This window comes from Globicephala melas, chromosome 7, assembly GCF_963455315.2.
Source record: "Globicephala melas chromosome 7, mGloMel1.2, whole genome shotgun sequence".
NCBI classification, from domain to species: domain Eukaryota; kingdom Metazoa; phylum Chordata; class Mammalia; order Artiodactyla; family Delphinidae; genus Globicephala; species Globicephala melas.
In genome coordinates this window covers 49,211,688-49,229,171 of record NC_083320.1, presented here as the reverse complement: position 1 = coordinate 49,229,171, position 17,484 = coordinate 49,211,688, and positions in this window count along the sequence as shown.

Below are 17,484 nucleotides of genomic sequence, written 5' to 3'. Positions count from 1 at the left end.
GTCATAAGCCTTCACACAGCCTTGCTTTATGCCTGTTAAAATTCTACTTTCTTTAAATTTCTCTGAAACTCCACCTTTCCCTTCAATCTTATAAAACTCTATCTTTTCTTTTGTTTGAGTTCTCTTGGTATGTAGTCTCCCCCATTGCAATGGGTCAATAAACCAAGTTTGTCCCTTGTGGTTATAGATCAGGTTGGACAAGTGGTTCAAGATATCTGAAGTAAGATGCATCTAATACATCAAGGAAATGAGTGATACAACTGGTAGGGATGAGGGGTTCCGGTTGGATGAAAAATGCTTATGGGGTTAATTCACAAAATACGTGGCATGCTCTCCTTTTCTCTTCTAGGGGTAGGCAGCAAACTTGGCTCTAAACATGTAAGCAACAAAGAGAAACATGATCCCTTTCAAAGCTATAGTTAAAAACAAGCCAATTGCCTAGAAAAAGTCAAACTTCCTGCCACTGGGTTGCAGGAAATGTGTCCTCACAAAGAAGCACTGTGATGAAGCAAACTACGTTCTCAACTGTATTTCTAAATTGAGTAGAGGCTAGAAACATGTTCCACAAAGCAACACATGCTGTAAAAATTCCTCAGGACTAAAGAACCTTTCCTATCTTTTCCTACATGGATAACATCACTACTCTTGTTTTGTCTGAATTGTATGAGTCCCAAAGTCTGCCCACTATTCCACTTCCCATAATTTCCCTTGGAGTCCTGGCAATGTTAATGTTGGAGGAATAAAAATATAACCTCAACCAGCCTTTGCAAAGTTTCCCATTATATTCATAAAATCATCTACACAGTTACAAGGGACCAACTTATTTCCTGTTAAGAATGTGGAGAAATAAAAGAGAGCAAACTGTATGCTGAAGAATACGTTTTGACTTTCCCATACCTTTAAAAAGGCATATGAGGCCACATAAAGTTATAACTCTCAAAAGACAACATGCTTATAGTTTGTTTGATTCCATGCTTGAGATTCCTAAGAGATTATTTTTATTTAAATCCCAGTGAAGAAAAAAAATCATATAATGCAAAGAATAAACTGAAAGTGAGCAGTATAACTTTAGAACATAGTTCATTGTAGGGCTTAGAAATTTTTTTTAATTAATATGAGTAATTTAAATTCTCTAATGAAATTTCTGATCATTTTATCCAGTCAGAAAGAAAACAAATCTGTAAACCTATTAAAAATATTGTTTCTTTATCTCACTTGAGTTCCAATAACTGTTCAGAAATTGACAAAATATTGAGGTATTGGCGAATTTATCTTGTAGCAACATTTTTAAAACATTTGAGAGTTCTGAGCAATTTTATTTTATTTTTTTTGTGGTACGCAGACCTCTCACTGTGTGGCCTCTCCTGTTGCGGAGCACAGGCTCCGGACACGCAGGCTCAGCGGCCATGGCTCACGGGCCTAGTCGCTCCGTGGCATGTGGGATCTTCCCGGACCGGCGCACGGACCCGTGTCCCCTGCATCGGCAGGCGGACTCTCAACCACTGCGCCACCAGGGAAGCCCTGTGAGCAATTTTTGATACATAATTGTTTTCATTCTGCTAATGTTCTTATTCTCTGAAACTATTTGAAAACATTAGGAATCAGTCAAACCACTGTGCTTTGGTGTTAGGTACTATGAGAGGTTGAAAAAAGGAAAAAAGATGTATAAGCTGCAAACCATGAGTCCCTGTCACGGAGGAGCTTGAAACTTATTTGGGGAGACATTTATTTATTATTTATTATTAAATGTAAGCACACATGCACTTAATGAGTACTTACTATAGGCATACAGTGTCCTAGATGTTTAGTGACCCATTGGTGAATGTTTCAGTTAGGGTCCTGGAAGAATAAGATGAAACACTCTAAGTAATATAAGAGCTATTTACAAAACTAGGGGTAAGTTTTAGCAAAGTCATCAAAGGATGGTTCATTACAAGGACTGGCATCATAGAGGAGTTATCTCGACCCCTAGCAAGGGCACTGTGGGTGGAGGTAGTTTGGGAGAAATGAGAAACTAAATAACATCTGACTAGCAAAGATAAAGTAGGAGCATCATGTGAGTGTGTCAGAGAGGTAAGTGGAATTATGGCATTTTTTCCTGTAGGGCATGTATGTGATGTTCATGTTTGTGTTTTTTGGTGAGGAGAGACATTTGTATGACTAAAGTAGTTCTAAATTCTGATGTTATGTTAATGCTGCAGAAGGAGAAAATGAATTAATCCAAAAGATATTTAAGAACATGAAGTGGGAATCATGGATAGAATATAATAGGAACTGCATAAGAAGGAAGTGCTAAAAATGAATCTTAGTTTTGTTTTTTGTTTTTTTGCAAAATTAGAGATTTGCACTGCTATTCACTGGAATAAATAATAGTAGAAGTATACTTGGTTATGTAGGATAGATCAGTAATTTAGTCTTTAAGATACTTTTTCTGATTCCCAGCCCAACTTCTTTCATAACGTTCTCTCATCCAAAATCATGGATTGGTTCTCTATTAGAGCTTGAAATTTTGTGTGTCTGCCCCTAAAAACCAAGTAGGTATAATCCCTAATCTTTGGAGGGTTTACAGTTTAGCACAAATGAAGATAATGCAAGTAAATGCTTGTTCTGGCTTTGTAATCTTAAATAACTTCAACGAACAGTAAATAACGTAGCCAAATATTCACTTTGAGTTCTATAGTCACAACCTTAAAGATAAATAAAAAATCAGTTTTAGAAATTATTTCAAATACATAGATTCAATTTAAGATTCTCTATCTAGTTATACTTTTTAAAAAAAATGAAACATTATTTGTGAGAACTCACAAAGGACAGAGACTCTTTGTTTCAATTTAAGGGGCTTGAATCAATAATTTAATTATTTTAGTTCCCATTCTTTGCTTGTCTTTACTAAGGCCCAGACTTCATATTGCTTTCATAGAATTCATTTCTCTGTGTGTTATGTTTATATTTTTATGGTTTGTGTAATTCTAATTAAAAAATTATTTAGCTGTAATTGTGGAATACATCTAAATTAATTTAGAATTATAATGTGCACAGTGTTCCCATACCATTAATTCACTTGGGACCAAGGGATATTAGAAATACTGATGCTTTCCTAATAAACAGGCATTATTCTCTAGATACTTGAAATAACCAGGTTCCCCAGAACCCTTTTTTGCACCTAGACTATAGATAGGGTTTATTATTTAAATGCAGAAACTGTGACTTGAAAAAGCAGAAGGGACATTTTAGGGCTGCTAAATTTCAAATCATCCTCAACCTCAGCTGCTAAAGATCTGCCTGAGTTTCAGAGGAAAGAGTATATACAGGTTATACTTCTTTACACAGATTAAATATGTTTAGGAGCTTTAGGAAAAGGTCCTTCCTAAATTGTCTTTACCTTACACAGAGATAAGTGCTTATATTACTTGGTATTGATTAAATGTTTGTTTAAGTGGCTGAGGAAGCAGAAACAGATTTTGTGGGGTGATGATAAAGCCTCTAAATTTTTTACCATGAGAAAAGGAACCAGTAATTTTTAGGAAAATTATCACTAGAGTTTAGTACTCTCTCTCACATACACACACCCCAAGGACGTTTATTTACCCCTTACTTGTATAAGCTCTGAGGAATCTATGGAGACTCATTACGTTATAAAGATATAAAAGTACTCTTTCCTAATGTATTTGTACAGTTGTTAAAAGCACTGTTGAGTAAAACAGTGTGTGAGCACTTCATTGACATTTTAAAGAGGGTAAACCTTGGAATAGAGCTATTTATTATAGTAAACAACATTTTTTACATAGGATTTTCTATTTTTCTCATAGTGTCTTTCTCATTTTATTGTAAACACCACTTTTTTGGTAAACAACAATTTTTAAGGAAATGTTTAGGGCATCTTGGCTATACTGATACTCATAACATAAATTTAAATAATTACACTTAAAATGCTCAAATATTAAATTTATTATAATTAAAGATGTTCTTTAAACTGGAAGTTTTCTGATTAATACATGCATATTTATATACTAAATAATATGCTATTTTCAGATTTAATAAAATTATACTTTGGTCTCAGCCTATGGGAAAAAATGGAGGAACAAAAATTCAAGATTTGGGTTATATTTAAAATGACAAGACTCTGCTTCAGTGAAATACAGTGCTCTTTGAAAAAATCAATAGACTTTCACAGCTTGAAAAAGCGAATCTTTTTGCAAGTAACTATGTCTTGTAAATGGTTCTTTCAGTTCAATAAGATGGACAACTAACTCAGCCATCTCAGTATTGTTAAAATTTTTTCTTGGTTCTGCTCTGAATTTGTACTTCACTTCTAACAGTGGGGCTCTTATTTGTTCCCTGTTTGTTATGCACCATTTTTTTTTACTTTAATTTTATTCTAATTTCCTGCCTTGTTTCTCCATGTAAAAATCTACTAATGAACTTATGGTATTTGTTTTAGGTTTACTAGTAAGTCTACACATGGTGTGGTTAGACAGAGTGTAATTCTGAAGTGAGTTTTTATAACATCTGAAGGGATAAATCTTCCTTCATTCCTCCAATTTTTGAGTCACAGGAAATAAGTCCTGTTGCAGAAATGAGTAGCTAATAGTGCTGAGAAGTGGAGTAGAAGTATTTGATGGAATTGAATGAGTAGAAGTGTTGAACAGCAAGATCTGGCTGGAGTGGGAAAAGCATATGTTTCAGCCTAGTGCAGATAATCACAGGTAAAGTGGTCTTTTTTCAGAGAAGACAGGATTGGATATATGTTTCTGACAGAAAATGATTATAGAGCTAATATTGTATCTTGGTTGAAAAGGAGTCTAGTCTTATTTGTGACATTTTTTCACAGGTTATGAAGCTGGCAATATAGGTATGATTGAAAGCTGTCCTATTTGGGGGACATTTAATGTTTTTCTATTTCTGGACATATATATTGGTTTATAGAATAGTATGTTACAAAGAGTTTGCACATGCTTATTCAACAAACTTTTTCTTGAAGCAAAAGAGTGGTTTTGGATTTTCTTTCAAAAATTATGTTGTGTTTTTTTTTTAAGCTGATTGAAACACTTTGAATAAAACATTTCTCTGTTAATAGCATTTAATAGCCGTAGGGTTTTTTCTTTTCTTTTCTTTTTTCTCTTTTGGCTAGTGAAGAACAAAGTCCAATTGCTTTTGTATATTTCTTAATTTTGTCCCACATTTTTAACTTTTCAAAAAACTTAAGCAAAAATATAGAGCTCTAATTAAGTAATGTTATGAGATAATTGGGGGAAATAATCAGAGAGTATTTAAAAATATATCTCAAAATAAAAAATAAGCACAAATAGAATTTTTGTGAAATAAACCACAAAAAGCACATGTGGCTTATTATTATCAAAAAGACTTATTGGGTGAGAGATTTTAAAAACATTTTTCATAACAGATGAGACACATAAGATACCAGGTTAATTAGTGGTGGTCTTAAAAATAGAATTACTCATTGGTTTACTCTTTGCATAAACTACTAATACTTCCTAGAAGGGACTCAGCAAATTTTTATTGGCTATATTGTACAAAAGTACTCTAGAATGTTAAAAGGAAAATCTTGTCTTTAAGATATAATTTCACAATGTTTTTGACTTAATTTATATACCAAAGTTGGTAATATCAAACAGCAATTTTTCAGGCTGAAAATAATGTATAGTAAAAATAAAGCAACCTTCATCATGTCTGAAGTTATATGGCTTCATTATAATGTTGATTCAGAAAATGAGTTTTGAGAATTTAATGTTGCCTAAAAGACAAAATGTGAAAATCTTATAGGAGTGACGGCATATACATTAAAGATATCTTAATGGAAAAAAAAAAACTTTGTCAAAAAACAAAAACTGAGATTTTTTTGAGCTATAGTTCCTACTCTTGCTCTACAGGACATACCTACTTCACAAAACTCAAATACTTACTTGCCCTTTACCATAAACTCCAGTAGTCTTTCTCACTTGTTTTCCCACAGAAAAGAGAAAATAAAGTGTAGATGATATACCACAGTTTATGATAGCATTTGTTGGACAATAATGTCTAATAACCTCTACCCTGATGATAAAATTTGGTTGAAGAAAACAGACGAGGTAGCCTAGGTTATATCTAAGGCTTTTAAACCCAGAATTCTGTACTAGGGTCAAAATAGAACAGATTTGAAAGACTAACCTGTGACATTTCTTTCTCACATAGCCAGTATGGTTTATTACTAAAGGTATGCATTTGATTCAAGACAATAAAACCGTACCTTGCCTTGACACCACTATAACTAAGCACATCATGGTCCATAGTAAGGAAAAAAAAAAAGATTTCACATCCTTAGATAAACTAAAATATGTAACATCCTGTGTAGAGCTAGCCTCTAAATCAATGCAGACTTAAGCCCTTTCCTGTACGTTGCTAACTTCTTAAGATAAACAACTTTATCTCTGACTTTTGCAACACTGACATCTACAGATATGTGACTATCCTTACAGATAAGAGATATGATAACTGAATGACAGTAATCATGGTTTTATTTTTTAAATATCTGTTTGTATACTTTCATCAGGGAGCCAGTTCTTCTGAACTCTGGACTCTCAAACCATTTGCAGATAAAAGTAAAATGTTTTCTTCTTAACGCTTTTATCTATGGGTTTTCTTCCAAAATAGAGGTCCCACCAAAATGTTCAGATAGATTTAACCACTGGTGCTGTGTAGACAAATATTGTCCTAGTGGTATAGCTCATGTGTCCCCACACCCAGGTCAGCCTTTTTTATATCCAGGGATAAATCTTTCTATTCAGAGATGGAAGTTTCTCTCTTGATGACTCTGTTACTGTTTCAGTTTCTGTTTCTGGAGTTTGGTTCTCAGTGAAGTCTGGCTTACTTTTGTACCTGGCTACCTATTTATGACTTCCGTTAGTGATAAAACTTTGGGAACCTAGTTTTAATTATAGGATCTGGTTAACAGGTCTTTGTCAGGTAACAAATGACAGAAACGGTGGGTTTATCTTTATATGTCATTTACATTAATCTTGGTCTTGATGATTCTATCACCTCTCTTTTGGAATGCCTGTATCTTTGCTACCAGGTTACAAGACATTACAGGACATAGATTAGTAGGACCATTAGGCTGTATCAATTTTGAGTTTGAAAAGTTTCCGGTGTCCATTTTTGTCTTCAGTATAGGGGATATTTTGTCTTCTGACTTTTTATAGCGTACTCTAATGTTTGATTGTTTGTGTACTATTAAAAACGTAAATCATTTAAAGGGAACAAGTACTGACACAAAAACAAAGCTTTGTGGCCATTGGAGTGAAGAGCAGCCACTGCAAGTGAGTCATAACGAATGCACTTTAGATACTCTTTGTGTTTCCCAGACCTTTCTATTACATGGTTGAAGCAACCAACAGGTGAGCTTTTGTTGAAAAAGTTAGTTGTGTGCTGTGCTTACCCACGGTTAAATTTGTAAAACCAAATCTGACAGTCTTTTGTATATCTATATATACGTAGATATTTTTTAAAAGACTTTTTTCTCTTCTTACAAAAGAATATTTTTATATTCTTTTTATAATTGTAGTTTTTTGTTTTGGTTTTGGGGTTTTTTTTGGGTCAGTGGCTGGCACATTCTCTCTCTTATTTTGGGACTTTTGGGTACTAGCTGGTCTTAAAAATTCTATGATTTTTGCATGCCATAGTCATATGTGTGTGGTGTAGAGATCAAAGCTCTGTGATTTATATGATACCTTTAGATAGCTTTAATAACAATTATATGAATGTATCTGTGTGTTATAATTGCAGTATAGATAAAATATGAAGGATTATTGCTGACTGGTCCAGAGATTTTAGCTTAAGTGTAAGATAGTTTTTCTCTCTATTGAAAGAACTAGAGAAGTCTATGAAAGTACATAAATGAGACAAATGAATATGTGAATAAAATATTTGCTAACAACAAAATGTGTTAATGATAAATGTCTAATAAACATTTATTGCTTAACTTTAGTTAATTTATTAATCAACATTAATTATTAATAAATAGATGTGTAGTAAACATTAAGCATTAAAGTTAAGCCCATATCTCAATCCACAGTCTGTTTGGACAAAAACTAGAGAAAACAATGGAGCAAGACCCACTGCATATAAAAATCTTTATCCCGGCATTTCCTGGTGTACTGCCTCTGTACCTACTATGATCCCTACCTAGGGCTCAACCCAATGGTAAATCACTTACATCCTGCAGAAAGCAGCCACCCCCAAATTCCCCTAACTCTCTGAGAATTTGATAAGAGACTTCTATTGTGTGTATAAAATGTTTTACGGCGCTTCCCTGGTGGCGCAGTGGTTGAGAGTCCGCCTGCCAATACAGGGGACACGGGTTCGTGCCCCGGTCCGGGAAGATCCCACATGCCGTGGGGCGGCCGGGCCCGTGAGCCATGGCCACTGAGCCTGCGCGTCCGGAGCCTGTGCTCCGCAACGGGAGAGGCCACAACAGTGAGAGGTCCACGTACCGCAAAAAAAAAAAAAAAAAAAGTTTTATGAACATATGGATTGATATCCCTTTGCTTAACTCTGGGGAATTTAATAAATTAGATTATAAAGCCTCTTGGGGCTCCTCTTCTGATTGACTTATAGGGACTAATAAGCACTCACATAACTCAAAGCTAATTAAACCAAATCAAAATAATCAAAAAACTCATTAATCCCAGATACAGAAAACATGTCCAAATGACTTAAAAATGCTGGCTCTTTAAATTAAAAAAAAAATTAGCTCAGAGAAATGATCAAGTTGTGGATAAAGACTGATTGCCAGGCTACAGCATAAGAAGCAAAGAAATTAAAATTGATGTCTGGTTGATAGAAGAAAAAATTGAGAACTTCAGTAACAAAATTTAAGGATTAAAAAATTATTTATAATATTTGTAATCAAAGTGAATACTTGAGCACATTAATCTGATTAGCTAATTTTAATTCATCCTGATTTTAACATAGTCCAAAACTATGTTTGTGTATATAATTTGTATAAAGTTTGGGTAATTTTTCATAAAAATCCTAATTAACTTGAACTTACTAATTTCTTACACTGGTTATATTATTATATTAAATTATAATAATTTCCAAAAGTATTTTAAATAACACAATTATTAAAAAAGTGTTCAACTAAGTTTATATTGTTTTTAGAACAGAAAATTCTGTAAGACATTTGTTTCACTTAATGTATGGATAAAATACAAAATGTTACCTTACAAACAAAATTATATCAATGATAAATATGATTTTATATTATAAACATTAATTTAAGCTTAAAATTTCCAAGATGCTTAACCAATATAAACTGTAGAATGAAACTTTACTTTATTAATGTATAAAATTTGTCTGCCTGCAAATTTTCCAAATAGGTTTCAATTTAAAATTAGAGACTACAAAACAACACTAGGTTGCCAAGCTACATGTATTCTTCTTATTTTTTCTTATTTTTATATACTATTAAATTATCATTACCTAATAAATTATAAAGAATGCATAGGTCATTGTGGCATTTTTAAAAATAGGTACATATTGGAAAGATATATATATATATATGCATATATATATATATACATACACATATACACCACATTTTTGAAGCATTCTTACCATATACACACACACACACGCCCCAAAACACATGGGTGTGTTAATTTACTTGATTGTAGTAACCCTTTCATAATATATATGCATATCAAATCATCACATATACACTTTAAATAAGTAAAATTTTATTTGTCAGTTATACCTCAGTAAGACTGGGAAAAATGCATACACACGTGCTGTGACACTCTTCCCCTCAAGAAGTAGATCTTTATTTGCTTCCCCTTGAATATAAGCTGAACTTAGTGACTCACTTCTAAAGAATAGTGTTTGGCAAAAATGATGGGATGTCACTTCTGACAGGATATGTAAAGCTGTGGCTCTGTCTTGAACATACTCACTTTTCTAGGACCATTTACTCTGGAGGAAGCCAGCTAACATATTATGTGAGCAGCCCTATGGAGGGGCCCATGTGGTGACAACTTGACTATGTTTTCTTTAGATACCCTGAGCCAGAAATATTCAGCTATTATTCTTGATCTTCAGAAATTATGTGACATAATAATTAAGTTGTTTGTTTCAAGCTGCTAAATTTGGGGGTAATTTGTCACACAGCAATAGATAAATAATACCGTAGTGTTCGTGTATAAATTGATTTTTCTCACTTTAAGAAACATAAAAATGATGTTAAAGTTTGCTCATGTGGCAAGGTCACCTCTAGGGTGTGTAGGCCCTGCACATATATGTTTTTGTGAGGATCCTAACTGTACAAACAATTTAATTTAAATGAATTTCACAGTTTGTAGGCCTCAGTGAAGTATAATATATGGTAATTCATCAACCAAGACTTAGAGTAATAGAGAAAATGCACTGATTTGCTGATTGTCAGAGGAGTGGATATGAAGATTCTACATATTGTTCAGGCACCATCTCTTCTTCTTCAGGTCCAGGAATTATCTCTTCATGTTCTTTACTATCAATTGTGCATTCATAACTAATTTCCTATCTCATACCACGTGAAAAAGGTAGCAGTACTGTTATGACTTACAAGACAATGGCTCTTGGGAAACTGTTTGTATGGAAATAACATAGATCTTGGCTTTGCAGTTCTCCAATACCATTTATTTAAAGCCGGTTACATCATTACACACAATGCTGGATCATTCATCATCCATTACGCTCCTGTGAATTGGCTTCCAATTACTCTCTCTATGATTATCTTTGTGCTTCATTAATAATGACCACAATACAATACTTGCCCAGAGTATGCAGTAAAATGTGGATATATTTTATTTTCTAGTCATGGTAAATTTATTATTCAGAATTTTATAGTGTAAATCTCAAATAGCACATCATCCAATCATGATTTCTCTTGAACTGTTTAGGCTGTAATCTCTGCATTATCAGAATATGGACTTTTTCAATGTTGACTGCCCCCTTCCCACCCCTACTTCTGCACACTACCACAGTGAGAGAGTTAGGCAACGAGCCTTGGGTGGAATAAGAAGCGTAGTACCATCCATGCAAGGATTGATTATTCCTACACAGGTTTGGCTTAAGACCAATATCAGAAAGCACAGCATTACCACTTGAATAAAAACAAGAGTGGGCATCAATGGGAAGAGCTCATGGAATTGCAAAACAACAACCTCAAACGTCCTTAAGTCCTAGAAGGAAATGGGTGTGACCACCCCTGGAGGACCCCCTGACACGTGGTGAGCACCCTGTGGAGGGGATGGAAGTGAAACATGGGGAGGAGTGGACACACAGGGTAAAAGACACCTACTGTCACCTCTCTGCCCTTGGATGCTACAGACAAGAGATGGTAACATCGTGGGAATACTGACAAGTAAACCCATGCATGTGGCTTGACTCAAGGTTTGACTATATGTCTCCCAGGGCTCTGAACTTGTCTTATGTCCCATGTGAGTAAGTCATCCCAACCTCCATTACCATCATTGTCGGCACCATTCTAGTGATTCAATCTTGCTTAGTTCTGTGAAAGAAATGCTGCACTGGTCTGCAGCAGGGAGTCTACTGCTAGGGCACGGCCACAGGGTTCGGCAGTAACCCCATAGAATCACATTCTAGGGATCTGGAATCTGTGCATGGAGAAGTGGGTTGGGGAGTGCTCTGAAGGGGAAAAACTGAGGCTAGATCCCAGATCTGACCTTGAGTTGTCTTGCCTGAACAGCACTGCTGACCTCTTCTGGGTCAGCAGAGGGAGGCGGGCCCCTCAAAATGGAGAGGAGGCGGGTGTCCTAAGGCCTAGTGCAGGGGTCTGGGGGTAGTAGCATCCTAGGGCTAAAAGCATACTAGGTTCACTAGTAGCAAAATAATGGCTGTGCTTTGTCTCTTTTTTAAGTGAAATGTTAGAAATTTAATGATTAATTCCCTATAGAATAGGCATTGTTTTATAAGCTAAGGTTAATATATTTTAAATACTTTAAATTTATTCATTTAATTATATGTGAATGTCTAAATATACATATATAGAATATTTAAGCTACAAATCAAAGCTTATAAACTGTAAAGAGGACAATAGTTCAGAAAAAATTGATCTTTGAGTATACAATGTTTTTCACAAGACTAAGTAAAACATTATTGAGAGCCAGCTCTACACAGCTTGACAATATAGACCTGCAAGTCTGTGTCTCAGGCTCTACGTTTTTTGGGAGAAGCTAGATTAAGGCAAATATTATACAAAGTGCCTTTGTTGAGTCACTTCATTTTTCATGGAAATGTGTTTTTTTGCATACATTCAATAAGAATCTGTCCTCTTTCTCAACAAGTTATAACTGGACGAATCAAATTTGTAACCATGGCCATGACAAAAATGTCAGGTTTAAATAACATGCATCATTCAATTAGATATAATAAATCTGTTATTAAAGAAGAAAAATTACAAAAGTTCTCCCAGGAAAATAGCCTCATACCTCTTCTGTGGGTTTTGAAATCCAAGCCTCATAGGTTGCATGGGATAAAGAATTACCCTCATAGAGTGTGGCCTCTTAGAAGACAACTTCAAATTATGAAAAAAAAGCAAAAATACATACCATTATTAATTTTAATTGGATTGTATCCTTCCATAATTTCTAGTATGGTATCTTTCAGATACCATATTTTTATAAGTACAAAACTATTATTCACAAAAAGATTTTTATAAGGCTATTCATTTCAATATTTTTTATTATAGCAATAATCTGCATGCAACCTAAATATTCCTCATTTTAAAAACCTGGAAATAAATATATATGTATGCATATCTTTATTTCATATACATTTCATCTATGCATAGACACATGTACATATATGTGTACACATGTATGAAATAAAAATATGCATACATATGTTATTCACAACTTAACATGATTTTCAGTGTTATTAAATGTAATCTCAAAATACAGAAGAATACAAGGTACTGTTGTTATTACCAGTAAGGAGTAAAAATTGCTCAAAATAATATGTGTGTGTATATATAGAGTTTGTATTAAATATAACTGTGAAATTATGTAAATGTATAACAAGATCTTGAAGAAAGCAGCACTTTTGCATACATTAGGTACTTTTTTCTTTGTTTTTTCTTGTTGTCTATCCCAAGCACATGTAGTTTAGGAAAAAATAGACACAAAGAAAGTACATTTTCTGAGTGACATCACCCTACTAATCCATTATCAATGTTGATTTTTTTTCCAGTAGTGGCGATGATGTGGCCAGCTATTTGTGGCCACTCTTTATATGATATCAAGAGCTACTAACAAAAACAACAATATCTTTGATTGATCTCGCAATTTTGGTTCTACAATCTCCTTATGTTTTATTTTATGAGGAAATTGAAAGTGGTTCATAGATACACATTTTATTGTGTATTTGTTGGTGTCACAGAGCAGGGTCATAATCTTGTTACTATATACATTACATATAGTACATCTGGTTCATGCTTGTCTGTGTGGACCTTTAAATTGTTTCAGTTTATGAAAATCTACTCAATTCAGGCATGTTTTGCCTGAATTGTTTAAAACAAATTGGCAGGGACAGCAGTAGTAAGACCATAAGGTTAATTAGGATGTAGTTTGTTGCATGGCCACTGAATATGTTCCTAACAGCAGTCAGTGAAAGCAGTGAATATGAAGTACATGCAGTCAAATTTAACATTGAGGACTAATGCTTATAGTATGGTAACAGCCACATTTGCTCCATTTGTGAACAAAGGGCTACAGATTGACCTGATATTTATGAAGGAGTCTAAATTTATGCTTTGGATATTATCTACAAATATGGCTCTTAATTTGTTTGACATCACAGAAGCATAAAAATTGCAAGTGCTCTGGGCCTCCCTTAACCTCTGAAAAACTCTTTTACCATTTTTTGCTGCTATTATAAGCAATCAAAATACAATATAAGCCGAAGTAGAACTCAATGATCTTAGTACCTTAAATTTGAAAGAGTCATAAAAGTTTATCATAATAAGGGTATTTTTACTAAGTAAATATGGGGTGATAACAAAACATTGCTTTAAAATGTGATGGCTATAATAATGTTAAGGGTGTAGAAATGAAAACCAACATTTTCACTATGAATTGGAAATTAACAATAAGAATTATCTGTAGGCAGATAGGATTTGGTGTAATTTATTTTTTTCTCCATTTTTCTCTTCTTTTTCTGAAAAATATATGTATTATCTTTATAAGGAAGTATAATGCACTAAAAACATCTTTTTAAAAATCACAATCCCAAAACAGCTGTGTCTCATTTTAGCAAGTAAATATGACTCTGAAATATTACAGTTAAATAACTTTGAAAACATATCAAATTGTATTTAAATTGCAATAGAGACCTGCTGTGAAATGGGAACCAACTGTAAAACTTTATGCTAAGCTAGTGATGTTTTTGTAAACTAGTCAATTTGTAATTAATGTACAGGTTTCTATATATTAGAGGTAAAGGGGAGAACTGTATGTGATGATCTATAATAAACCTTTGTTCTGATAAATATGTTAATGTGCTACCAAAGAAATATATTTCTGAATTAATACCAAAGTCATAGAAAAGATAAATTATTGGCAGTAGGTGCACAGAAATTTTGAATTCTTTTAGATCTATTTTATATTTATAATAATATATCAATATATTTATAAAGCAGAATAAAACCCCTAATCAAAATTTAGCTCATGTTTTTGTTTGAAGTAACCTTTGGACCCTTAACTATAATATAATTAAACTTCATAAATGTTATAGAGAGAAGACTGCTAGGCATAGAAGTATGACTTAGAATACCTAAACAAATTAAAGACAAACAAGTAAGCAAATAACAAAGCAAATTAAAACTGGTCATGGATCATTCAGAGCTAGATTTTGTAATTCTATAAAGTTTAAATGTTATGGTAGTCAAAAAGTGCAAATAGAGAAGATGCGCGGGGGCGGGGGTGGGGGGGTGGGGTCTATTTTATTGCGCCATCTGGTGGAATTTTTATGTAATTGTAACAGGAAGAATATGATAAAGACAAACTAAATCAAGTGCCTTTTTATTACTGATTCTGGGCTCTGCTCCGTATATTACACTTATTTTCCTTCATGGTTATTTTCTCCCCTCTCCTAATTTATACTTATGATTGTTTCGTTACTGGCATTCTTGTAGAGGATGAATACTTTTTTTGTTTTTTTTAACTGTACCCATTCTTAAAGATACACTCTACTCAGAGATCAATAAAGAGTGAATTCCAGTCTCCTAGGATCAGTTGCCAAATGTGTCTAAGAAGCAGTAATAGAGCATTAGTGTTGATTCATGTTATCCCACTAAACCTGACATTTTCATTCCAATGAAAATTTGCAACAAAAGTGTTGGTTTTCTAGACATTGCCATTTATATGTTCCCTCTTTATTATCCTTTACTATACTTATTTACTGTGGCTTTACCATGTAGTCATTTGTTCTTTCTCAAATTCAAAATGTTAAGTATCTCAGTAAAATTAAAAAGTATGCCATTATTGTAATATGTTGAAATTTCAATGCTTAAGGCACATTTTTCTACTCTTTACTCATTTTCTTGAATGGAAAAATTAGAGAATATTTAAGAAGGGAAAAACATATCCTAACAAAGCTATAGCCCAAATTTTTATTTTGTAGCTGGAACAGAGAGTTGGGTTAAATCAATAGTGCATAGTGGTTAAAATCATGAACTCTGGAATCAGCACGTGGATTCCAACCCTGACTCAGCCACTTACTGTTTGGTGTTGGACAAATTTCTTAACTTCTCTGTGCCCTAGTTTTCTCATCTGTAATTCGTGTATCATCATGGTACCTATTCCATAGGACCAATATGCTAATTGAATGTTGTCATATGTGAACACTTAGAAAAATATAGTGTGTAACTGGTGCTTGTTACACACTCTAGAACGATTAGCTTTATTATCAACATCATTATTATCATAATCATTACTATTATTATTCTCTAGTTTAACTAAACTATTTTACAAGTGAGCCAGGAGTGTGACTTGCCAAAGGTCAAACATCTAGATTAGGTAACCAGGTTTCTATTGAAGAAAAATAGGAGGAGGAGGAGAAACTAGCCTTGTTGGGGCTTAGATTCAAACTTTTACTTTTTTTGTTGCCAAACATCAAAAGTATACTTTATTTTCTTTATGTTCTTGTCCCATTTTTGCCTTTAAAGCGACAAAACACATACACACATGCCCACCTAGAGTTCTGAACAAACCTTGATCTTTAGATTTTCCAAAACATCTAAACCACCTAGAAAAAGCAATATATCAAAATCTGAAAATAAAAGGTCAGAAAGAAGTTTCTACCAAGAAAGAATGATGGCTCCAAGCAGAAAGTGTATGGTCAACACAGGTCCTGAGATCTAAATAGTAGACAAAGAGGCAACTCCAATTTCATCAAATCATAGCTGATTCTTCTGCTTAAATGTCATCAAATAAGTAAAGCATGGTAGTTAAAAATATAAACTTTTGTGGGTATAGATCTCAGCCTTATCATTTATTACTTTAGGGATATCAGGCAAATTGATTAAATTTTCTGAACTTCTTACTCCTCATCTGTAAAATAGGGATAACCAGAGTATCACCATCATGGATATATTGTGAGAACTGAATAAACCAATCCCTGTAAAGGTTGTAGCAAATGTCTAGCATATGCCAATTTCTCAGTATTTAATGTTATTACCACACACCAATACGGAATGATCATACATTTTAGATATTATTATTTATAGAAAAACGGCTTTAAAAAATAGGTAATCTTTCATTCAAATTGTTCAGCTTCAAAATTTTGAAGGAAATTTTGGTACATCCAATTATATAACATCTATCTCTGTCACTGCATTCTTAGAAAAATTTCCCTGGGTGATTAGTTTCAAGGAATATTGCTGAGTTTGCATATAGCCATCCTGTACAGCACTTTTGAGAATAAATATAGCTCAGAGACAGGTTCTCTTACCACAGATTTATATTAATACATTAATTAACATAAAATATCATTAATTTAGTGGTTGTCAAATGACACTGAGAACCCTCAGTTTTACATTTTACAGCGGAGTTTCTCATCTCCGTGGGATCTCTCTTTTCCTTATCAGTGGCTAAATATAGAGCAAGCCTTTTCTGCCCTTCTGGAATCAATCTTTTACTTCAAAGTAGCCCAGTAGCCTCACCTGGCCACTTGAAAATCCAAGATTCAAGTGGATACATTTTTGTCAGTTTCTTTCAGAAGAGAAATATTTTTTTTTTCTTCATGTTTTGGCCATGTTTTCCTGTTTATTCCTTGGTGTCGTGGTCTCTCTCTCTTTACTGTCATCATCTGAAGAGCTTTTCTCCAGTCAGGTGTCAGACTCCCTTTTGTGTGGCAGCTCCAAAAGAATTTGCTTGCGTTGACCTTAGAAATAAAACAACCAGTTATTTTACCAGCAAAATGTGTTATTTG